Genomic DNA, 25,691 nt, shown 5'->3' on the forward strand with positions numbered 1-25,691 from the left:
CTGAATTCAATTTTTGTTTTATTCAACTCTGAACAGTTAAAGAGTGCCAAAAAATATCCTTATCAGCTGAGAAGCAAACTCAGTCAAAACACAAGGAGATTCTAGCAAAGATTTTTTTTTTTTTTTACAGCCATTTTTATCATCCTGTAAAGAGACAGCACAACCTTTTTAAAGTGAAGGAGGGGAATTAATGACAGCCCTTTAGGAATAGTAGCATTTTTTTAATCATCCCAGGACCTTGCCTGCTCTCTTCATTATGACTGGTACGAATTGATCTATTTGTTCTGGGAACATGAGAGAAGAGCATGCCTGTGGCAGATAAAAGCCGTATTGCTCATACATTCCTACCTGGGAATCCCAAGCAGTCCTTCTGTTCTCCAGCAAGAGTCATGTTATAGGAATCAGGCAGTTTGCGTGTCCTGGGAGGAAGTCTGCTCTCTCCCTATTGGGAGTCCCCCTCTCTTTTGATGACTCAACCCATTATATATCACTCTGAGATAAATAGTTAGGTGGTGATAATAATACTTTCTCCCACTATGTTTTTTTCTTGTTGTTTGTTAACAGGGTTAATCCCATTAGTCTAGTACACTCTGTTCAAGGGATACTTATACTACTAGGGGAAATTTGGTCAGGGCATCATAGAACTTTCCCTATGCTTTTCTATAGGTGCTATGAGATCTTTCACATTCACCTGAGCTACAACCAACCTATGCAGATGTGGCTCTAGATAAATGTCTCACTCAAAGGACAACACACTCAGGAGTGCAGCGCTCACTTCATGTTGGTCAGATTGCCAACATTGATATACCTGGTGAGGGAATTGAAATTACAGCTTTCGACAACAAAGGTGAGTGTGCTACCTGTTACTCCAAATGTATTCCCTGCAGATTTACTGGTGCTATGCACCATGACAGTGTGGGCTTCACTGGCCTAAACTCCAGTGGGTAAAACTTACGAATCCCATGAGGTGTTCCTCTCACAGGGATCCATATCCTTCTTCCTTCCCTCCCACTCAGAATGAGTAAGCCAACAATGGACACTCACTCCCATATTCCTTGGCAAGGAACTACTCAAAGTCAGATCTACTGCAGTGAACTAAGGACTTTATGCTGCAGAAGGAAAGTAATTTGTGTTCTCAATTTTTTGAAACAACAAGGATATTCCACAGCTGGAAATAATGCTATAGCTCTTGTACCCAAAAGATGTGAACTTGCTCATTTAACATAAATAACCGTGACAAAAATAAAACGATATAATACACATGCAGTAGCCCAGGCCAACTAAGAAATACTTGTACTGCAGAGCATCCACCAACAGCAAAGATAACAAACGGTCATCTTTATGCACACCAGATTGAGCGCTTTCATATGGCTGTAACAAAAACTTCCTCAGAATCATGATGACCGTTTGTTATCTTTGCTGTTGGTGGATTCTCTGCAGTACAAGTCTTGTTTTTGCCTTCTTGGTTATTGGTTTGCCTCAATTAAGAAATACCACTACTACAACTAACAATATTTTTAGTAATAATAATAATAATAATAGCAGTAGTATTAAAATATGATAGAACATAAGTGTCTTGTTTAATGTTAAATTATGTTTTGGAAGACAGTTTGAGTCAATCGCTGCATTTCTTTGCAAATTATGTGACTGGCATAAGATTTGCAAAGATCTCCTGTTTATGTTGTTGTTGCAATCAGAATAAGTAGTTTTCATCATTTATTAAATAAAACATATGTTTTTAAATATTTTTGTGTGTGTGTGTGCGTGTGTCTGTGTGTGTGTGTGTGTGTGTATATATATATATATATATATATATATATATATATATATATAGAGAGAGAGAGAGAGAGAGAGAGAGACAGATGTGTGTATGTGTCTGCAATTGCACATGACTGCATGTGTAGGCCTGTGCTTATGTATCTTTTTAGAGCTCAACTAAGTCTCCTTTGAAGAATAAGATAAAGGATAGTAACACCCTTTGCTGGTGGAGTCCATATACCAAGCTTCCCCAAGCAATTGGGAAGTAAGACTGCAAAGACATAAACAGAAATAGTTTGATAGCCCTGAAAAGGACTTTTGGTATTTGCCCACTACTCTTTTTAAACCTGAGTTGACCGAAGAATGAAATTAGTAGTTTTTCCTGCTGAATATCAGTTACCACTGCATTCATCCATCAAATAAGAAGAATAACAAGAATAAAGCTTTTATTTGGAAATTAATTTGAGACTACTTTGCATCTTTTCAACCAGATGACAAATGAGGCCGTTATAACTGATACTCAGGGGAAACCACTCACTGTAATCTTCAATCAACTCAGGTTTCAAAAGAACAAAGGGCAGGTACTTGTAATATCAAAAGTCCTTTTCAGCACTACCAATGAATGGTATGCAGGATTCCTATAAACCAGATGCTGTATCTTATATTTTGTGGTATTTAAACTCAACCCCACTACAATGTGCCCACTCAAATATTTTTTTTCCAAATAAGTTTGTAAAAAATTGATATTAATCAGCAATTTTGGTAACATTAACAAATTTCCCAGCCCAATTTTATGGTGCAAAAAATGTTGACACAGATACACAAAATAAGAATGGTGCCATTACAGACCCCTATGGGACACCTCTAATAATTTCATATTCATAGGAAAATATCTGTTTATGCACAAACCCAAACCTTAGCAGTTTTACCAGTCATCAATTTCTGAATCCAGTGTACCACCTGTTTATCGAATTCCACAGACTTTTGATGCTTGCAAAATGGAACTAAGTGGTGTACAATCAAAAGCCTCAATCAGGTATAAACATACTATGTTGTGTGGAATACTATTATCAAGGGCACTCACCGTATGTGATTAAAAAGTAATAAGGTTAGTTATTGTCAGTCTTCCTTAAAAATTTGCATGTATGTATATATATATATATATATATATATATATATATATATATATATATATATATATATATATATGTATATATATATATATATATATATATGTATATATATATATATATATATATATATATATACATATATATCTAGGACTATTGAACGAAAGTTCAGTAGTCCGAATCCACAATCACCGAATACACTTTAACAAAAGCGGTTTCACTGAAAAAGTGCTTTCGTTAAAGTGGGTTAAAAACAAACAAAAAAAAAAATCTACTTTTATGCAGGGGAGGCAAGCCCCCTGCACTCCCCGTATGGGGGACTGTGCCCCCCACACCCCCCTACTTTAATATTCTCACTCCAAGATTGCACTACAGTGAGGAAAAGGGAATATTCCCTTATCCACACTGTAGTATGATCTCCGCAACAGTCATTCCCCCACAACTCCCTCTAGCTGCAGGCATACTTCAGAGAAAGTACTTTTTTGGTAAAAAGCACTTTTGTGGAAGTATGCCCGGCTATTTGTGCTTCGGTGAAAAGTTCCTTCGGGGATCAGTACCAATCCCATATATATCACAGTAGCTGTTACACCTATGCACATCCTCTCAAAGCTTTTCCCTAACAAACTTGTCAGACTAACTTGTCTGAAATTATTAATCACCAGGGACCCTCTTTTATGAATAGGAATAATAATGGTAGATTTCCACTGAATAGGAACAACTCAGAGTTTTAGTGATTGCTGAAATAAAAAGTTAAACATTCCAGTATACTATCTTTAATATTAAATTAAAAAGTACCATTTAAGTTATATAGACTGTATTTTAATACAGCCAAGAGATTTCCTAACCATATCTATTAAAATTATTGGACACTAATCTATTAATAGAAGGAAATTCATAACCTTCCCTACACAACCTATTCTTTCCTTGACAAGCTTAGCATAAGTATGGGAAAAATGTAGCCATCCTTCTCAGAAAAGTAACTGTGTTATCCCCTACTAAAATCTGAACTGAAGTTATCTAATCTTTGTCACATCTTTGAACATAGCTAACAAAGATTTCTTATTATCCTACACTGTGTTACTTATTTTTTCCTCATACTTCTTCTTAGATATCTTTATTACCTTGCCACACCTTTCTAGCTCAGGTCTCTCGGCATTCTTATCTGATGAAGCTCTCTTTAATATTTTCCACACATATTTCCTTTCATTAATAGGTTTCTCTGTTTTTGGCTTTTCTAAGTCTGTGTGCCTCTAAATCTCATTTCAGAAGGGTAAATTAGCCAGGGACTTGGTTGTTTGGTAGCTGTTTGTTGTTTAATCTGCCCTTGAGATATGGTTTTGCTGTGCTTTTACATTAAGAAATTTTAGGATCAGACATCTCTTGACAGAAGGTGTTTACCTTGTCTCTGAGTTGGGAAGCACTGGAGGAAGCTCAAAGTGTGGTTATTTCTTGGATAGAGGGCATAGGAGTCAGTTTTCCAGCATTTTTTTCTCTGTGTAGAGCTGCCCACTGGACAATGGTAATTAGCAGTGCTCTGTGTTGTAGAAAATGCCTATTCAGTAACATTTACCTATAAAGTTAGGATTTGATCTGAAACCTGAACAGTTTTTATTGTGTGAAATTAAGCTTAGAGCAGCTGTCTTGTGCATAGGATAGCATTACTATATCCTAGTATTATAAAAGATCTTGCCCTTAACCCCAGAAATTACCCTAGGAGACCCCCTGTTAAAACCTAATCTTTAATTTGAACAGCCAACCCTATTACATGACCAGACAACATGGATATGCAATTTCCAAATGTCTCTGTGGCCAGCTTGAAAGAGTATGCATCCAAAATTAATGTAGCAATCGTCTCATGTTTTCAAGGCAACCAGCTAATCACCAAAGAACATAACACACTATGAGAGAGATATGAATACACAGCTTCCTTGGAGGCAAAAATCTCGCATACAAACAAAGCTGTCAGGAATACCCACACTACATACCTCACTCATACTGTTCGCTACACACACAAATTGTCTTATGCACAGAAACTTAAAAGAAACCTACCCAAATCTCAAAGACCTCCAAAGTCACCTAATGGCACCACTGCTTTTCAGCAATCACTAAAGCACACACTAAAAGCAACGCCAAACATCTCACATAAGCCAACAATTAATGGTCCCCCAAGTGCAAAGTCCAAAAGGCAAGCAGACACTTTACCTAATTCTCTAGTTTTTGGGGACTCCATTGAGCAACACTCAGGCTCCCCACTCACCATGGTAGACAAGGAGAAGATAATCTGCAAATATACAGAGCTGAGTATATATATATATTTTTGGTGTAGAGTTTAATTGTTGCTTAGATCTCTGTTGAAACTGTTGTCTCACTGTTCTGAGAGACTGATCAGCAAATATACAGAGCTGAGTATATTTTTTGGGTTTTAGAGTTTGTACTGTTAGTTGTTGCTTAGATCTCTGTTGAAACTGTTTTGTCCCACCCACCCTTCCTATTTTTGGTTTGTAGTTTAAATTTGGTGGCTTTTGCAGTTGCCCGCCAAACTGTAGATTTGATCTAGGACACTCCCCCAGTCCCATCTCTTTACCACATTCTACCTAATAACATCTTTCTGCATTTGCTTTTAGTCCTTTTTAATTTAATTACATTTTTTTAACTGTTTTTGGTCTAATATTGTTACATACACAAGTGTGCTAGTTTGCACTGCATATGGATTGTTTTTACTACTGTTTTTGCTACTTTTCTGTAAAAAAAAAAAAAAAAACTGTAAGCCTGTTTCCTACCTTCCTTGTAACTAGTGTTCCAGATACAGATTTGCTCTATCCAGGACTGTATGTAAGCTTCTGAGCCCCGCAAGCATTTCTGTGTTGGAGGGAAGCCTTCTAGCTTATCAGTGGGAGTGGTAAGCACTAGGTAACCTGTCTACCACATAAGGAGGGGTTCTGGCCCAGAAATTGTAGTTATTGGCCATTTGGGCAATCTCTTCCATCTCTCTCAACTTTCTGATTTGAAAGCCTGCATTTGCACTTGTTTCTGTCCTGTAACTCGTCTAGTGCAGATACAGATTCTTAGTTTTAGCACTTAAATTTGCTTATTCATGCTCAAACTTGTTCAGAATTTGTAAGCACTAAATAAGCTACTAATTATTATAGCATTCAATCTTCCTCATTACCTAGAGGAAAAGAGTTTTTTGTACTTATTTTTCTCACTTGCTTAGAGAAAAATAACTCTTGTACTCACTTTCCTTACTTATCTAGAGGAAAATAGTTTATTATTCAGGCATGTCCAAGGGTCAGCTCCCAGTGTACTCTTCTGTCTATCTGATGAATCTGGGCATCTTGAGGCAATGTAGAAATTGCCTCATGTACACAGACAACCCTCTCCTCCTACCACCCAACACTACAACCTGTGAGAGATGCACTTATCTAGCCAAACTGGAGGTAAAGCTCTCTCCAACCAAGACTGAACTTGACAGTCATGAGGAGAAGGTAAACATTTGCACCACACCACACTCATTACATAGTCTCACTAAATCTACACCACCAAAATCCACACATAGTAACACAAAGACATTCATGGAGGCTCTCAATAATAATATGTCTAAGCAACAGAGACCTCCAAAGCAGAAACGCAAGCAACCTCCATCCGCTAACACAACCCAAATGACACACAGCCCACAGACTCAGTGTGCCAGCCAATAAGGCAAAACAACGTACCCAACACACTAGACATAGGTGAATCTATAGTCAGGCACAATGATGTCCCACTCACCAGGCTAAACAAGAAGTTTACTGTCAGCTGCCTGTCAGGTGCCAGGATCAGCCACATAACCCATGCACTCAGGTCACTCCACAACAAATAGAAATATGACTCTGTCATTGTCCATGTTGGTGTGAATGACCTGAGACATACCTCCCTGGACTACATGAAAAGAGACATGGAAAAGCTCTCCGATCTTGTAGCCCAGGCAGGTATGACCTTAGCCCTGAGTAGCATTCTGCCTTCACCCAGAATGATACCGCAGTACAAGGACAAAATGACTGACTTCAACAATTGACTAAGATTCTGGTGTCATTCTAAGAGGATCTAGTATCTGTCTGCTTGGGATGACATGGTCAACAGACCACGATGCTTTGCCACAGATGGCCTGCAACTGTCGCTCCTGGGATTATGGATACTGGCCAAGGCCCTTGCTGCCCCTATAGTGCCTTTTTTAGGCAAGGTTCAAATAATAAATTCACCACCATAACAGGAACAGGCAAGCAAAAACTGAGGGTAATGCTACTCAATGCTAGAAGTCTAAATCTCAAAATGCACTCACTCGAGGCACTCCATAAAATGGAGAACATTGATATCTGTGCAGTAACTGACACCTGGTTCAAGGCTCCAGAGAGCAACCCTGCACTACCAGCCTATAACTCATACCACACTTTCGGCCATGTAACCTGGACCAAAACACCAAAGGTGGAGGTGTGTCCATATTCATTAAGGATATCCACACGTGCAGGCTAGTTGCTCAGCATAATGCATCCAAGGTTAAACAAGTGCAACTAACTCTGGGCAAAACTGCAATCCAAGTTGTAGCTTGCTACAGATCCTCCACCATGCCCCAGGATTCCCACTCCTCTTTTCTTCATGTACTGGAAAATATTAGGGTTCAACCAAACACCCTAATAATGGGCAAATTCAACTACCCCATCATTAACTGGGAAAACTACTCTTGTACCAACTCCTTAGCTCAACGCTTTCTGGAATTCATAAACTCCAATGCCCTGGATCAACTTATCCACACCCCCACCAGGGGTAACAATATTCTAGACCTAGTCATTACCAGCATGAGTGACCGGTATTCCACACCTGAAGTCAACTCCTTGTTGGTCCAATCCAGCCATAAGCTAATCACCCTTGATATCCACATGCCACCCCTCCCCCATTAAGGAAACCACAGTAAAAAAATTCTCCAAAGCCAACTTCATGCTTCTTAAGACAGACGTGGTGAACTTCATGACACCCATGCAGATGGGCAATACAGTTACAACTGCTGAATCCTACACAAATGCACTTTATAAGCACTTACATGAGTGCATGGATCGTGCTATCCCAAACAGAACTAAGATGCTATCCTCCAAAGAAAGGAAATCAATCTGGTGGTCCCCTGCCATAAACAAACTGTACAACAGAAGGAAGAAACTGTTGCAAAAGAGAGTAAAATCCCATGAGTGGAGGAGCTCCCTGGTCAGCCTCAGTAAGAAGCTGAGATCCCTTATAAGATCCTCCAAAGCTAGCTACGAAAACAAAATTGCCACTAATTTCAAGGACAACCACAAAGCATTCTAGAGCTATGTCAAGAATCTCGATGGCAACACCCAGATCTGCTTTGAGTTACAGCACAAAGGCAAGAAAATTACATAGCCAACTGATATTGCCAACATTCTGGCAGATAGGTTCAGTGCTAACTTTACCCCCCCTCACCCGCTAAGGGCCCATATCTATACAAGAAGAATGCAGAGTCCCTGTAATCACAACTACACAGGTAAAAGCTGCACTCTCTAAAGCCAAAAACACAGCATCCATGGGACCGAACAACATCCCAGGCTGCGTTTTACATGAACTTCAGAACAAACTGGCTCCCTACTTAAGCACCATGTTCAATAATAGCCTCACATCAGGATTTGTGCCCCCTGAATGGTACACAGCAACAGTTATCCCACTCCACAAAGGGGGAGCCACCACTGATCTCAGGAACTATTGACCTATTAGCCTGATGAGCCTGGTCTGCAAGGCCATGGAACGTATCATCATGGAACGTATAAACAAAGACATTGGTAACCTCCAAACTCTGGATCCCACCCATTTCAGGTTTGTGAAAGGCAAATCATGCTTCTTGAACCTGATCAACTTCTTTGAGGTAGTCACCAAAGCTGAAGATGAGGGTAAAGTGGTTCACACAGCCTATCTTCACCTCGCCAAGGCTTTCAACACCATCCCCCATTCTGGAATTATAGCTAAACTCACTAAACTAGGTACAAATCCCTATGTCACAAGATGAGTTGCCAACTGGCTCACTTACAGAACCCACACTGTAAAAGTTGCAGACTCCAAATCTGACCTCAAAGCAGTGACAAGTGGAGTACCACAGGTTTCTGTCCTGGGACCTCTCCTGTTTGGTATCTACTTCTCTGAAGTACAGGCTAACACAGAAGGCCTCTGGATAACGCAGTTCACAGATGACTGCAAACTAGGAGCCATAGTCAAGTCCCCAAATGATGTGGACATCCTACAGAAGGGCCTCGCTGCAACAGATACTTGGTGTCAGAGCCATGGCCTCAAGCTCAATGCCAAAAAGTGCAGTGTCATCCCCTTTGGTAAAACAACTCTGTACCCATGATCTACCACATAGGCAGCAATCTACTTAACACTGAATGTGTGATAAGAGACCTTGGGACCCAGGTGGACAGTAGTCTATCCTTTGATAGTGACATTGCCACAGTAGTCAGGAAGTCCTTCTACATGGCTAACCTCATCATAAAAGGGTTCTCATAAAGGAAAAAAGAAGTCATTGTTCCTCTCTACTCGACACTCATCAGACCCATTATAGAGTACAACGCCCCTTTTGGAATGTACCTCACAAGACATCTGCATCAGCTGGAAAGGCCACAGAAGTACCTTCCAAAGAGGATTACTGGCCTCAAACAAATGCCCTACACTGACCGCCTCAAAAAACTCCTGCTTTACTCCGTAGCATATCGCCTATTCCAAGGTGATCTCTGCCTAACATATAAAGCTATGTCAAACCCAGAGCTGTTGGACATGCTACACCTAAAAAAATCTCAATCCCTCTGAGCTACACACTCTAGGGACCTAAACCTTGTCACCACAATAAACAGGACATGCTGGAGGGATTGATTCCTGTCCCAGAGACTTCCCATACTCTGGAACAGGCTACCCATCTATGTCAAGCAAAGCTCTTCATTAGCACTCTTCAAGAAAAATCTTGATGAGTGGATGGGAAATAGGAAATACACCCCAGGGATCCCTTATGTGTCTCTGCTCGACAGTGGCACAGGAAAATAACTTTCTTGGGTGGTGTAAGCCAGGGAACTTGTTGGCTAGACTTATGTAGGCCCTTGGGCCGATAGCCTAGTACCTACCTATGAACCTAATGAACCTATAATAGGTAGTTGTCTATCTGGAGCCAGAATCTGCAATATCTCACATGTACTCGAGTTTCTGCACACCAGGTACCAACATGATTCTGTCAAAGTCCATGTGGGTGTAAATGACCTGAGACATACCTCACTAGAGTACATAAAAAGAGACATAATGGATCTCTCAGAATATGTCCCACTGATTGGTACGAGCCTTGCTCTGAGCAGCATTGTACCTTCATTAAGGATGATACCACAATATGATCATAAAATCATTGATTTTAATAATTGTCTTAGCTTCTGGTATCATTCCATGGAGTTCTAATATCTGTCACCATGGGAGAACATGGTCAAAGGATCGCATTGCCTTGTCAAGGATGGGTTGCACCCCCCCCCCCCGACTTTCAGATATTGGCTAAAACTTTGTCCACTGTCTTAGAGCATTTTTTTACCAATGTCTAAAAGGCAAAATTAATAACATAGTAAAGATAGTGAAAAAGTCTACAAGCAACATTAAGGTGTTACTGCTCAATGCTTGGAGCATAAACAAAAAAAAAAAAAAAAAAAAAAACTCCACACCCTTCAAGCTCTCCTCACTGTGGAAAATGTAGACATATGTGCCATAACCGAGACTTGGCTTAAAGCTATAGAAAGTACTCCGGAAATGCACGGCTACAGTGCCTTCCATACATTTAGACAGACAACAACACAGACTGGGATCAAAGGTGGAGTAGTCTCGATCTACTTTAGAAACAAACATACCTCCATGTTGGTTAAACATGATGATACCATGAAGCATATCCATGTGCGAGTCACAACAGGTAAGGTTCCTCACCATATCATGGCTAGATACAGGTCACTGTCTATGCCTCTTGAGTCTCACAACTCATACCAGAAGCTACTAGAGGTGCTCACCATCCAGGGCTGGTGCTAGCATTTTGGGGGCCCCCAGCAAGATCCATGTTGAGGGCCCTACTCAGCAGAATATAAAGTGTGACCACATTGCCATCACACACCCTTCACTGTCAAACGCATCCAACACTATTTACAATCACTAGAGTGCTACTGCATTCAAATCATTAAGAACTGATATGCTAAGGTACACACACTGACCAGCATTTAGCATCAGTGTTACATTATGACAAGTCCCTGTACCACAGCAAAGTAGCCAGTCACTGGTGCATGCACACACTGACTGGCATTTATTACCAATGCTACATTATAACAAACCCTTGTAACACAGCATGATAGCAACTCAGAGGTTCGCGCACACTGACTAGATAGTCAACTGCCCAGATTTTCACAGAATGTCCAGATTTAACTTATTTCTAGTCTGTTCCTCAATATTTGTAGTTTTCTGGCTTGTTCGTGACAAGTCATTGAGGGTTAAATTCACTAAATAACTGCAGAGGCACACAAGACAGCCATAGGACAGATGTAGAAAAAGTGCTGAATTTGTACAAAAACAAATCCAGGCAGACTATTATATTCTGGGTTAAAAAATGTCCCACAAATACTATTGGTAACTCCAGTAATAACTGATAATAGATAATTCATAGGTCCCCCTCAAATTATCTATGATATGATCCCAGTTATTTTCACTAGGGGTAACATACAGTTATTGACCATGGGATGGGTAAGGCCAATTTAACACCAAATCTACCCATCCATCTACAACCCCTTTTCCCATTTTTGCACATGAGGTTGGGGTATCACTTCAACAGTGATAGGTTAGTTTAATTCAAGCAGCAAAAGACAAATTGGCTAGGCTTAAAATGCCCCTCAAGGGCAGCTAACCTAGTACTTACTATGATGCTAAACATGCTATTGGTAAGTGTAAGTAAACAGAAATGAACAAAAGATGTACAGAGCACAATGGTATGTAGTATAATTTGATTTATTCATAAACAGAACAAGCTTTTGAACCAAATGTGTTCCTTTTCAAGGTCAAAGGCTGTTTACCAGCATGGCATCACAAGTAATGGCAACAGTCATTTTCAGTGCTTGTATAACTCATTGCTTTTTTGCCAACAGCACAAGTTGATGAAACAGTTGTAATAAATAGGAAGGCATAGAAATAATGAATAGGGAGGTGTGAAGACTGAAGGAATAATCAAAAACATGGCAGGTTACATTCAGTGGAAGTAATGGAAATAAAGCTTACAGAAAAGAAAATACTTAAAAAAACACAAAACTGGAAGGGGGAACAGCAGCTGTAACAACAAAAGTGGGAAAATAACTTCAGGAAATCAAAGTGGAAGAGTTTAAGGAAGCAAGAAGAGTGAGAAGGCAACAAGAAATGCTGGTGGGATACTGGTATTCAAGGAAGAAGTATTGCTAGAAAAAACAGTCAAATATTTTACGGTGCTGAGTTGCCAGCCCGATGCACAACCTTCAAGGAAGGCACACCCATTCACACACTCACCTACCTGCATGTCTTTAAACATCACTCTACCACAGGGGAGGACATGCAGACTCCACACTGAAGGCTCTCCAGTGGAGAATCGAATGGGAGAACCTCTTGCTATGAGGTGACAAAGCTAACCACTGCGCCACCATGGCTACTGCCATAATTAAAATGATTTGCATTTTACCAGGTAATACTGTCAGATTAAAACACTGAGCATCCAATGAATATCTTTTACAATATGAGACCATTATGTAATACATAAAAAATAATGGGGCTTTTGTCTAAATAAATACCACTAATGCACTGTGTGCCTTTTTTCTTATGAATGTGAGTGGAAATAATAACATAAAGATTTTATGTAATTATTGTTTTATTAGGATTATTCACAGTGCTGCATTTTTTCTGTTTTTCTGTTTTGAAGATACTGAAATGATGCAGTGTTATATAACAGGGAAGACTGTGGTGACAATTACCTTTTTTTTTTTGCAATTGATACACCTATTTACAAGATCTCAGATTTCTGCTTGCTTACAGTTGTTTTATAAAATTGTGTTGAAGACTCCATTAACTTCCCTTTCCATTAAAATAAGGACCTGCTTGTTCCTGCTAAGCCTGTATTGCTGTATTACTTGAAACTATACTTTCTATAACTGCTAATGTTTAAAACAAATGTTCAGTTTATGGTCACTTCTTACCTGTTTTTTTAACTAAGAACAGAAGAGTAACCACTGAGCTTTTGACTTCTGTCTGAGGTAACACCGATAATCAACAGATCTGACCCAACAGACCCCATATCACGGCAAAGTCAATCAGGAAACTACAACTTGCTTCCTTGGCTGCTACAGCCTATCAGATCCCTTGCTTCACTGAAGTGGACCTGATTAAGTGCAGCTTACAAGTCAAGCAAGGGACCTGATTGGCGGCAGCAGTCAAGGAAGCAAGCTTTTTCAGAAAAAAAAAAAACGGAATCACACGACGGCGCTAACCAGCTGAATAAACAAGACACCAAGCAAGGAGTAGAAAAGATGGAGAAACCCATGTTTTTTTCATATGGGGGCCCTCATACATGGGGAGATAATCAGGGGCTCCCCGTGGCCACGTTTGGTGGGTGTTTAACGCTGGCTATGTCACCATCCAATCAAACACCCTTTTCATGGGGACATTAACCACCCCTCTATTTACTGGGAAATGTACACTGCCTCAAACTCATAGGCTCAATGCTTACTAGACTTTATTAACACAAATACCCTGGAACAGATAGCACATGCTCCAACTAAAGGATCAAACATATTGGATCTGGTACTTATCAACACAGTAGAGCATTGACCCCCCCCCCCATGTTACATCCTCACTAGTGAAGTTGCATTACAAGGTTGTCTCATTTGAAGTAAAAATCAGCCTAGAAAATACAGCTAAACCAGTAACAGTTAGAAACTTTTAAAGGCAAACTACATCCTATTAAGTGATAGTTTGCCAAAATACAAGGCTCTCTCAAACCCCGAGAACAAGCTAGCTATGCAGAATTATTCATATTACATTTCACATTTGAATGGCTCAATAGAGGCTGCTGTACCTACCAGGAATAAAACTTAAACAAATAATTAAAACAAACCCCACTGGTAGAATCCTCACCTAAACAGGGTATATAATAAAGGAAAAAAATCCTGGCCAAAATCAGGAAAAGCAACTCCTTTAAAGACAAGTGCTGTTTTATACAACTAAAAAATAGAGTTCTAATTAAGCCCAACAAGATCATCTATGAGGTCAAGATAGCCTCACAGGCTAAGGACAATTAGAAGGCCTTCTTCAGCTATGTCCAGTAACACAACAGTGTGTTGAACTGGTGGCAAGAGTGACTACCTACACTGATCAGTGTGTCATAGCAAATCTGCTGGCTGATAAATTCAGCTCAAACTTCACCCTCACTCCCCCCTCTAACAGCTCCACCAGGTGAAATCCTCATCCAACATACTTTCCTCAGCTATCAGAAGGGACCAGGTCCTTGCAGCACTCACTAAAGCCAAGAACGCCACTTCCATGGGTCCCAACAACATCCCCAGTTTCCTCTTGAACAGTCTAAAACATGACCTATCAGGACCACTTGAGGCAGTCTTCAACTACAACCTTGAAACAGGCTATGTTCTGAGTGAATAGAAGACCACAGCAGTCATTTCCTTCCACAAGGGTGGGCCATCAGCTGACCCAAGGAACTACAGACCCATCAATCCAACAAGCCTAATATGCAAAGCCATGGAATTAATTATTATGGAAATGAGAAACAAGGACATTAGCAACCAACAGGCACTGGACCCATCCTAATTTTTGCTTTGTCAAGGGAAGGTCATGCTTACTCAACCTGGTAGATGAATTTGAGAGGATCACCAAAGCGATAGACAAGGGTAAAATAGTGTATACTATGTATCTTGACCTGGCTAAGGTATTTGATACAAAACTTCACTCAGGCATTATTGGCAAGATCTTTGAGCTAGACATAAACCCTTACATGACTCGCTGGATTGCTGGCTGACTCGCAGACAAGAGCCCAGAAGTCAGGATTGGTAAGACCACTTCCATGAAGAGACTGGTCACCAGTGGAGTACCCCAGGGCTCTGTGCCAGGCCAGATCCTGTTTGGCATCTACTTCTCTGAAGTCAAGGATAGTGTTAAAGACCTCTGGCTGACTAAGTTCACCGATGACTGTAAACTGGGAGATATTATAGATCTCCCCCCAAGATAAAAATATCTTGCATGTGGGTTTGATTCAGACAAATGACTGGGGCCAAATCCATGGCCTAAAAATAAATGCCAAAAAATGCATTATAATGCCTTTTGGGAAATTGTCAACCCAAGTTAATTACTTCATCAATAAAATGCCCCTAAGAGTCGACCGACTAGTAAGGGATGTGGAAACATATGTAGACAGCAGTCTGGCTTTTGACCAACATGTAGCTAATTTAATAAGAAAATCATTCTATGTTGCCCAATTTACAGATACAGTTATGGCATCCAGGTCCAATGAAGTTATAATACCACTCTACCCGGCCCTTAACGGAACTATCATTGAATACAATGTCCCCCTTGGCATGCATCTAACCAGACACTTGCAACAGTTAGAACATCCACAAAGGTTTCTCACTAGAATTCAGGGTATGAATACCCTTGTCTTACACTGATCACCTAAAGGCTCAATCTCTGTATTCAGTCTCCTACAGACTGCTGAGAGGGGATCTCTGCCTGACTTACAGGTTGTCCTCAGACCCAGACCTGATGGAGCTGTTGCACATGTGCAAAACAAAGGGTTTGGTGTGCACAGCTAGGTTTGTAAAAGACCTACTCGTCATTAACCTAGTAACAACCTATTAACCTATGGTCCTATAATACTATTTTTTTATATTTTTGTTCATCTAAGGGCAACTTTTCTTATATGCCGTAAACCTCCTAATTGAAAGTACAAACCAATTGATAAGAACGTCCATTTTTTATAAAAAAGATTTCACATCTCATGCACAGTTAACCCATTAAATTGTGTCCCAGTTCCATCTTTTTAATTCATTATTGATGCAGTTATAGTCTCCCTTTTGAAAATTCTTTTCTTTTGACAACTCCAGATTATCCTCAATATTTGAATACTTTATAGTACATGGAACTACCATGTGATCAACATTACTCAATGTCTCATTTTTTTGAATATAATTTTTTCTAATTTGTGACAAGGATAAAATAACATCCGATCCATTATTTTGTCAGTTAATTTCTCCAAATCTTTTGGGTTTTTAATACCATGACTGGAATGGTCCCCTTTCATAAGTCAGGGTATAATTACATTTTATGAAATTAGTATTGCTTCAGTGTTTGATTTTAGCCAAAAGTGCTCTTTGTAGTACCTGCAGTGTGCCCAGAACTAATTCCATCCTCAGTTCATAGTGAGTTAAGTGTATTGGTAGCTTATCTAAATACAACTGTAGATTCTTTATTAGATCCATTGCTCCTACTTCTACTGGAACTGTCTGGGTATCTTGCTCCCACATTACTCTCATTTCTGCCTGCAAATCCTAATATTTTATGGCTTTGAGTTCCTCTGTACTTAAGATACTGAAATTGCTAGGTATAGGTTCATAGGTAGGTACTAGGCTATCGGCCCAAGGGTCTAAGTAAGCCTAGCCAACATGGTTCCCTGGCTTACTCCACCCAATAAAGTTATTTTCCTGTGCCCCTGTCGAGCAGAGCCACATAAGTGATCCCTGGGGTTTATTTCCTATTTCCCATCCACTCTTCAAGATTTTTCTTCAAAAGTGGTAATGAGGAACTTTGCTTGACATAGATGGGTAGCTTGTTACAGAGTACGGGAAGTCACTGGGACAGGAATCTATCCCTCCAGCATGTCCTGTTTATTGTGGTGACAATGTTTAGGTCCCTAGAGCATGTAGCTCAGAAGGATTGGGATTTTTTTAGGTGCAGCATGCCCAACAGCTCTGGGTTTGACATAGCTTTATATGTTAGGCAAAGATCACCTCAGAGTAGGCAATATGCTACAGAGTAAAGCTGGAGTTTTTTGACATGGTCAGTGTATAGCATCTGTTTCAGGCCAGTAATCCCCTTTGTGAGGTACTTCTGTGGCCTTTCCAGCTGCTGCAGATGTTTTGTGAGGTACATTCCAAAACGGGCAATGTACTCTATAATGGGTCTAATGAGTGTCAAGGAGAGGGGAACAATGACCTATTTTTTCCTGGATGAGAACCGTTTTGTGATGAGGTGAGCCAGGTAGAAGGATTTCCTGACTACTGTAGTGATGTGATTTTCAAAGGAGAGACTATTGTCCATCTGGCTCCCAAGGTATCTTATCACACATTCGACATTAAGTAGACTGCCGCCTTTGTGGTAGTTCATGGGTACAGAGTTTTTACCAAAGAGGATGACAATGCACTTTTTGGCATTAAGCTTGAGGCTATGGCTCTGACACCAGGCATCTGTCTCAGTGAGACCCTTCTGTAGGATGTTCACATCATTTGGGAACTCGACTATGGCTCCTAGTTTGCAGTAATCTGCAAACTTCATTAGTCAATGGATTTCTGTGTTAGCCTGTACTTTATAGAAGTAGATACCAAACAGGAGAGGTTCCAGGACTGAACCCTGTGGTACTCTACTTCTCAGTGGTATGAAGCCAGATTTGGAGTCTGCAATTTTTACAGTGCTGGTTCTTTCAGTGATCCAGTTGGCAACCCATCTTGTGACGTAAGGATTTATACCCAGTTTAGAGAGTTTACCTATAATTCTAGAATGGGGGGATGGTGTCAAAAGCCTTGGTGAGATCAAGATAGGCTGAGTGAACCACCTTACCCTCATCTACGGCTTTGGTGACACCCTCAAAGAAGTCGATCAGGTTTAGGAGGCATGATCTGCCTTTCACAAACTTGAACTTGTTGGGGTCCATAGTTTGGAGGTTACCAATGTCTTTGTTTATGAGTTCCGTGATGATATGTTCCATGGCCTTACAGACCAGGCTCATCAGGCTAATAGGTGATAGTTCCTTGAATCAGTGGTGGCTCCCCCTTTGTGGAGTGGGATAACTGTTGCTGTGTGCCATTCAGTGGACACAAAGCCTGATGTAAGGCTATGATTGAACATGATGCTTAGGTGGGGAGCCAGTTTGTTCTGAAGTTTGTGTAAAACACAGCCTGGGATGTTGCCTGGTCCCATGGATGCTGTGTTTTTGGCTTTAGAGAGTGCAGCCTTTGCCTGCATAGTTGTGATTACAGGGACTCTGCAATTTAAATGATAACTGCTACTTTTGTCTTTTTTCTTTCGTGGACTACTATATCTGGTTTTCTTGCACCTATATTTTGAAATGTTGGTCATTGATGATCCCATGTGATGTTCACTTCATCATTCTCTATAATGCTTTATGGCTCATGTTTTCTGATGCTTCTCAGCTACTTCCTTACTGTGGTGTTTGCACAATCCCCGATACAAGAATCTTGACACATTGTTGTGCCTTTTAGAATACAGGCCCTCTGCCATTAGTATACTCAGCAAGAAAATGTGTGACTTGCTTCCAATTCTTTTTTATAGAACCTACATATGTCTGTTTCTCCCACATGTTCAATGGACTTTACAAACCAGTTTGTATTCCATTATCCTGGAATGCCATTATTAGCAGTTCACCCTTTCATTTCAACTCATCTATCCTTATCCTTAACCATTCCCGCATCAAATCTTTTTTTAAACACCTTTACTGAACTATCACTTGTGACATATACACATTTACATTTATATAAAAGTAATAAAACTGTATTAACAAGTTAAAATTAACAAGCATTATGCTTCACATATATTGCTATATATCATACCTAACCTAAGCGACATTACATAAATTATTCAGTTCCTGTCCCCGTTTAAACAAGAAACTTCTTTATTAAACCATCACTTATGACATAAGCAATCATAGATTTATATAAATGAAAACAAACCACGCCAATACAATCCTAGTTGCAAGTATTTTACATCACAAAGCATACTGACATACTCCAAGTTGAAAAATTATACATCACTTATAATCTACCCAATTGTTTTCAGTCAAACATTACATATCTCATTCTCGGCTGGAGTGCGGGGAGTGCCTTCTGTGTGGAGTCTGTATGTCCTCCCCGCAGTCGAGTGGCGTTCTGAAAGACATGCATGAATGGGCGTGCCTTCGTTGAAGGTTGGGCGTCGAGCTGGCAACTCAGCACCGTAAAAATCTACTGCCAATCATTAGCAGACCGGAGTTCCGCTGTGGCGACCCCAAACCGAGAAAAGCCAAAAGACAAACAACATTACATATCTCATTTAAGTCCTGCCTTCTTTTAAACCTCTGCTCCCCTGTATGTCAAATCTTGATCAACATGAGGTTGTTCTATGAGATCCTATGCTTGCCACTGTTTATGACTTTTTCATATTTCTTTGCTTTTCCTCTGATCCTTCTCCTTACATTCTTTCATTTGTTTTTTTGGCACACTCAGTTGCTGTCTGATTTTTGCCTGTTTCTGGTTTGGTTTCTATTCCTGCTTGACACCAGAATGTTTCGGCTCAACTAAGCACAAATGTCATCTTAGACTTCCTCTCTTCACTATGTTTGGATATGATGAGGTCAGAAGATATGCTTGCAGTCTCACCGATGCAGATCTATATAAGTAATGAGTTGTGAGTAGGTTCATACCTCCTTCAGAGTGTGGGATAAATTACTTTGGTATATACTGATTTTTTTATATATTATTTGATGAGTAAAGCATTTTTCTTGTTTTTCTATCCATCTGATCCAATACATTTTGGGGTCAGTCAATCAGACCAGAACTGTAAGTTAGAACAGGAAGAGTTTTATAGCTTGGGTTTTATTCCTAAATATCAAGGTTGTTTTCAATATTAGCTTTAGTATTCTGAAGTATTCCTTACTGAGTTTTATTCACATTTGTTCATATTTTTTGCTAATCCTTCACCAGTTCTCAAATATTTATACACTCCTTCCTGCTCAACTTCCTTTATATCATATTCCTGTCCATGATTGATATTGTGTTGGTACTACAATTTTTCTGCTTTAAATGTTGCTTTTGCACATTTATCAAGAACAAATGTCATTCTTATATCATCTGAGAAAGTTTTAACCCCTTGCATTGTGCTTTCAACTCCTCATCTGATGAACTATACAATTTTAAATCATCCACAAAAAGTAGATGAGAAGCCTTTAACCAAGGTTGTTTTCTGAGAGCCAAATTATAACCGAGCATAAATAAAAGTGTTTAAACAGCTTAATGGATTAAGGTCAAGACAAAACAATAGCAGTGACAAAGAATCACCTTGGAATATCAGCCTTTGAATTTTTATTCCTGGGATAATAATCTGTCCCTTGCCATAGCGTACTTGCAAAGTGGTTTGCCACTGTTTCATAGTTACTGTAATGTAATTCATCAATGCAGGGTGTATCTTATCTGCATCTCCTTCATCTATGAATGTGGGATGTTGTCACATGTTTTTCTCTGTTATGGCTTTATTTAGCTACAAATGGTCCTTTGTTCCACACAACTTTCTTTTTGTTACTCTTTTGTTCTATTGCCATGACTGAGTTTTCCTCTAAATGACTATAAGCTCTGTCTATATAAGTTTCAGTATATAGTTTGTACATTGTTGGAAGGCAAGTTATTGGTCTGTAGTTTTTAGGATGGCTTACAGGTTCACTCTTCAGGGGGTATTGTTTTTCCTTGTTATTAACAAGGACGGTGTATGTTCAGGATGCACTCAGGGCTAAATCTGTGTTTAAAGATGTTAACATTTTTAGCCAGAAGTTAGGTCCTGTAAATGGGGCTTAGTTTTTTTTTCTGAATACGAGCTTTTCTTAGTTTTGTTTCAATTTCTGTGACCATTACTTAATCCTATTTCATATCCTGTACATTTGAACTCCTTACTGTTTCTTTTAATCTCTATGTCTGTTCAGCATCTATGTTATGTGCCACAGGGTATTGATACATATCTCTAAAATGTGTATATTCCTTCTTTTTGTTGGTGGTATTTTTATTCCTTTTGCTTTGTTTCTCAGTTATCATCAATGAATTGCTTTATTTTGTACTTTTCCTTTATATATATATATATATATATATATATATATATCTGCAGGCCTTCTAAGTTTTTCTCCCTGTGCTAGTATTTTTAGTTTATTATTTGCAATGGTATAAGATAGATCCTAGTCTGTTTTGATAGTGTGAATGGCCTTTATCAAGTCTATTTTTCTAAGTATTTTTTTATCTGATCTCTATTCTTCTAACAGTGACACTTCTTGTCTTAATTGCTTTGTGTTTTGCTCTATTCAATGCTTCCATTATAGCATTTTATTCTGTCCTTTCCTTTCCCTTATTGCTCTGTGATGTTGTGGTAGAACTTTAGCTGTTATTAATTTAGCTGCACAGTAATATATCCTATTTTCTTCTGTTACATGACACAAATTTCTCTTAACAGTCTTTTTTGTCTGTCTGTTTTATTGGGTTTCTAGAATTTTGGGTCTTATTTATTTTCTGTAATCTATTTCTTTAATCAATCTTAATATGTCTATCAATCTCAATTAAATCAAGCAACTCATTTTCCTCTAAACTGAGGGCACATTCCTTGCTTTCTGTTTCCCGTGGATGTGCTACAGAAAGTTCTATAATGTCTTTCTGTGACATACCCTGATTAGCTGCACCGTTCACCATCCATTGCTCCTTCACATGTGAACTCATTGGCCTGTCACTCCACAACATTGACTGTGTCAGAGTTGTCATCATTTCCTGCTCCTTCTTTTGTTGTGCAACTCCAGTTGAACTTTTCTTCTGGTTTTCTGCTGAAGGTCCCAGAGCATCATCATGTGAGAAGTCATCAGATGCTTATTGTTACAGCTGTTTCTCCTTAGTTTGGGGTTTCGTTGTTCCATCATGCTGTGACATTACCCGAGTTGGATTTCCTGCACTAAATCATTCACTTTGCAGGTAATCCATACCCTCCCTTTGTGTTCTTATTTATTTTTATTGTGAAGTTTTATTTTGAAAGTTTCCATATCTGGGTGCCTTTACCTGTATTTCTCTTCAAATATATCTGAAGCTACTTTTTGTATTAATTAGTTTGTTTTTCTCCTTTAAATTAATTAATATGACACATCAGATATCTTTTTCTTTCCCATGCCCATGTTTCTTTTTTATACCTTTCAAAAATCTCTGGGTTTTGTTCTTTATATTTTCTTACTTCCTCTGGCACTTCTTTTTCAAAGCAGTCCAGTTTTTTTTTTCTTTCTGTCTATGTAATGTTTTTTCATCGATCTGTTATATTAATGAACACATATTTGCATTTGAAGATTCTGTCAGGTTTTTTTTGTGTGTAACCATTTTTCATTCCTCAAATTTCTCTCTTAATTTTTTGGAATATCTTCTATCTTGAAATTCTGGGCTTCTTGCATAATATAATAATTTATGATTTTTTAACAACTGCAAATTATCTTCAATATTTGGGTACTTTATAATACATTTAATAACCATATGATCAGATTTACTCAATTGCTCCTTATTTTGAACATCAGTTACTCTAATGTATGATAAGGATAAAATAACATCCAATGTATTGTTCTCTCTAGCAGGGTATTTGAATGCTGAGTTACAGAAGACTCAAACAATGTTGTTATTATTATGTTATCAATTATACTGATTTTCATCATATTATCCCAATAAATAACTGGGAAATTCAAGTTACCATCAAAAATAAAATTGCAGCAGTGAATTCATCTTTTAAAGTCTTCCACCAAGCTGATTATTTATTGCTTATTGTTTATTTATCTAAGGCAATCTATATAAATCAACTAAATGAGTGATAGTTCAATTTCCTTGGATCATCACTGAAATTATTCTACTATTACAGCACATTTTGCACTAATTCTTTCCTTCTCAAAAACTGATACTGCCCATATTGTTTCTATAGTTGTTAAAGACTTTGTAATCTGCAATTTCCATACTTGTTTAACAATTACACCCTGTTTACAGTTGTCTGCAAACATGGTTACCCAGATGTCCTGGTTATTGTTTTATTTTTTTCATTCGGAGAAATTGATACCAAACAGTAGAAGACCCAGCAGAGGCCCCTGGGAGACTCCACTGGTTACCTTAGCACTATTTGAAGATATTATCACATGAACTATGTGGTTTCTGTCTTTGCCAATCCATCTTATCACATAACTACCTATGGTTAAGGATGATGACTTCCTTATAATTCTGGCAAAAGGTATGATACTGAATACTTTAGCCAGATCAAGATAAGTTATATGAACAGAATGACTGCTGCCAAATGGTTTGTATAACTCTCTTTAATAAATGAACAAAGATTAACAGATATGATATCCCTTTGACAAAGACAGATTGTTAATGGTCAATCTTAATAAGATTTTTAATATCATAACTAACAATATTAGTTATGATATGCTCCATTGTTTTCAAGATCATACTCATAAGGTTGATTAGCCTATAATTCCCAGGGTTAGTAGTAGAGCCAGCCTTGTAGAGGGACATCATCACAGCAGTGTGCCAATATTTGGGTACACATCCTGTGGCTAGGCTTATGTTATATCATCTTCCTCTGAGTATGTAACCTTTTTAATGTAATGTAAATCTCCTATTTTTGAGATTTTGCATTACATCTTCTTGATTTTATTAGTTGTTTCTACAAATTATTTATTGCTTTCAACCACAAATGCATACAGTTGTCATTGAGAACTGCTTGCTCTTTTTTCTTTACATGGTTTATGCTGCCAGTGCATTTCAGATATACATTTCAACATACCTGTTCATGCACTTAATTTATGAATTCAGTATAAATGGGGTAAGAAAGGAAACAGACAAATTTTGTTTCCAATAATGTTGACTGCCTGTAAAATATCCTATCCATTTTATTTATTTATTTATTTTACATTTGTTGACTGGGATAGTCCATCTGGGTGGAAGCCCATTTTCAGCAGAGGTCTGGGGAGAAAAACTCAAAACAAATTTACTGTAGATTTTACAAAGGATTTACAGAATTATTTAATTAAAATAAAATAAATGTACATCAGATTATACAATAAGCACTTTACATAGGTAAAAGATAGTTCTTTTCAACTGTATTTTAGACATTTAGGTAATTTAAATATATAAACTTGTTTTTCTTTTAATCTATGAGCAAATGTATTTCAGAAATAAAACTAGCAGAATTAATCTCATATATTCCATATATAAATTATATTAAATATATATATATATATATATATATATATATATATATATATATATATATATATATATATATATATATATATACACTGCTTCCTATTTTCAGTCTGCATACTGATAACATGTCCTTTGGCTCATTTTTCCAACACAGTGATTGATTATGTGACTCTTCCTGGAACTTCCAGATAGGTTTATACAGTTTACATACCCATTGGCTTTAGACACACCAGAGATTAAATTTTCATTGGTTATTGTGTACAAACTTTTACACCTGATAGGCTAACAGTCAACACATTTATTGGCTAGTAATTACTGCAAAGTACCATTTTCAATGGTCATTAAGCAGTATTATGGCAAATTTTTACAAGGATATTTATTTGTAACTTTGGAACATTTATTTATTTTCTGATGAAGTTCTTCATATAATAAAGAATAAAAGTGCTCAATGTTATCTAGTCAGTGGTCTGTTTCTGCTTAGGGATTGGATTTGCTTATATATATATGTGTGTGTGTGTATGTATATATATATATATATATATATATATATATATATATATATATATATATATATATATAAACATCACTTCAAAAAAATTGTTGTGCTACTAACACAAAAATAATTCCTATGATATGGTTTAACACTGGTTTTGGCATGGCAAAATATCACCATACATCTGAGTAGTTTCCAGAGAAATCATTATGAGTAAAACTTGATTGTTTGTCTATTTCTTAAATAAAACAATGTTTATATGTCTATGATGATATTTTGTGGCAATTTAACAATGTGCATTTTGAAAACACAGTGCTGCTTATGAGTTGCTTTTAATGGCATTTATCCTATTTGAATCTCTAATGCCAATATTATTTGCCATATCTCAGGCACACACCGGAGGAATTATGTAAGAGGCCAAAGCAGCTTACCTTGTCAGTTATTACAGACATTTATATCTTATCAATGACATAGGATATTTTAGGTGGCTACTAAAATAGATATTATATTTAAGCTGATGAGGTTGTAAGATAGCTAATTTTTAATGGGAGGTGGTATACAACTTGTACTGATAGTTCCCACGATCCATCATACACACACTCATATTCGTCTCAGGCTAATTTAATAATTATGTTTCAAAATAGTGCATTTTCTCCAAATTTAAAAAGAAATAAGGAAAACAAATACTTGAATGCTTATACAGATAATAAGCATTTGCCATTTCCCTGATTAACTCTGAACTCAAAGGTGATTATGTTAAACAGCAAGGGTTGTTGTTGGCTTCCCCTGCTTAAAACACAACTTTCAAATATATGTCCATGTTTTTTGTGCTTTTGAGGTAGAATATCTGTATTTTTGATGGGAAACCAAGAGATTACTAACCTATCAATTTCAGCTCAGTGAAAATGAAGTTCATTAGCCTGTGACACTCATTGCTACTGAAGTAAGTGGGAGGCACTGAGCGGCCTTTTTGTCCGATTTGGTGAAGTTTCAGCCAGAAACTAGTAGTCC

At 38.1% G+C, this 25,691-nt stretch overlaps 1 protein-coding gene across 2 annotated transcripts in view; it reads left to right on the plus strand.

Annotated features, from left to right (window-relative positions):
- The window catches only part of BEGAIN (brain enriched guanylate kinase associated), a 3,126,115-nt gene that overhangs the window by 1,268,447 nt on the left and 1,831,977 nt on the right, over nt 1-25,691 (plus strand). The window lies entirely within an intron of this gene.

This window comes from Protopterus annectens, chromosome 6.part0 (assembly GCF_019279795.1).
Source record: "Protopterus annectens isolate FY-2018-M chromosome 6.part0, PAN1.0, whole genome shotgun sequence".
Lineage (NCBI taxonomy): Eukaryota > Metazoa > Chordata > Ceratodontiformes > Protopteridae > Protopterus > Protopterus annectens.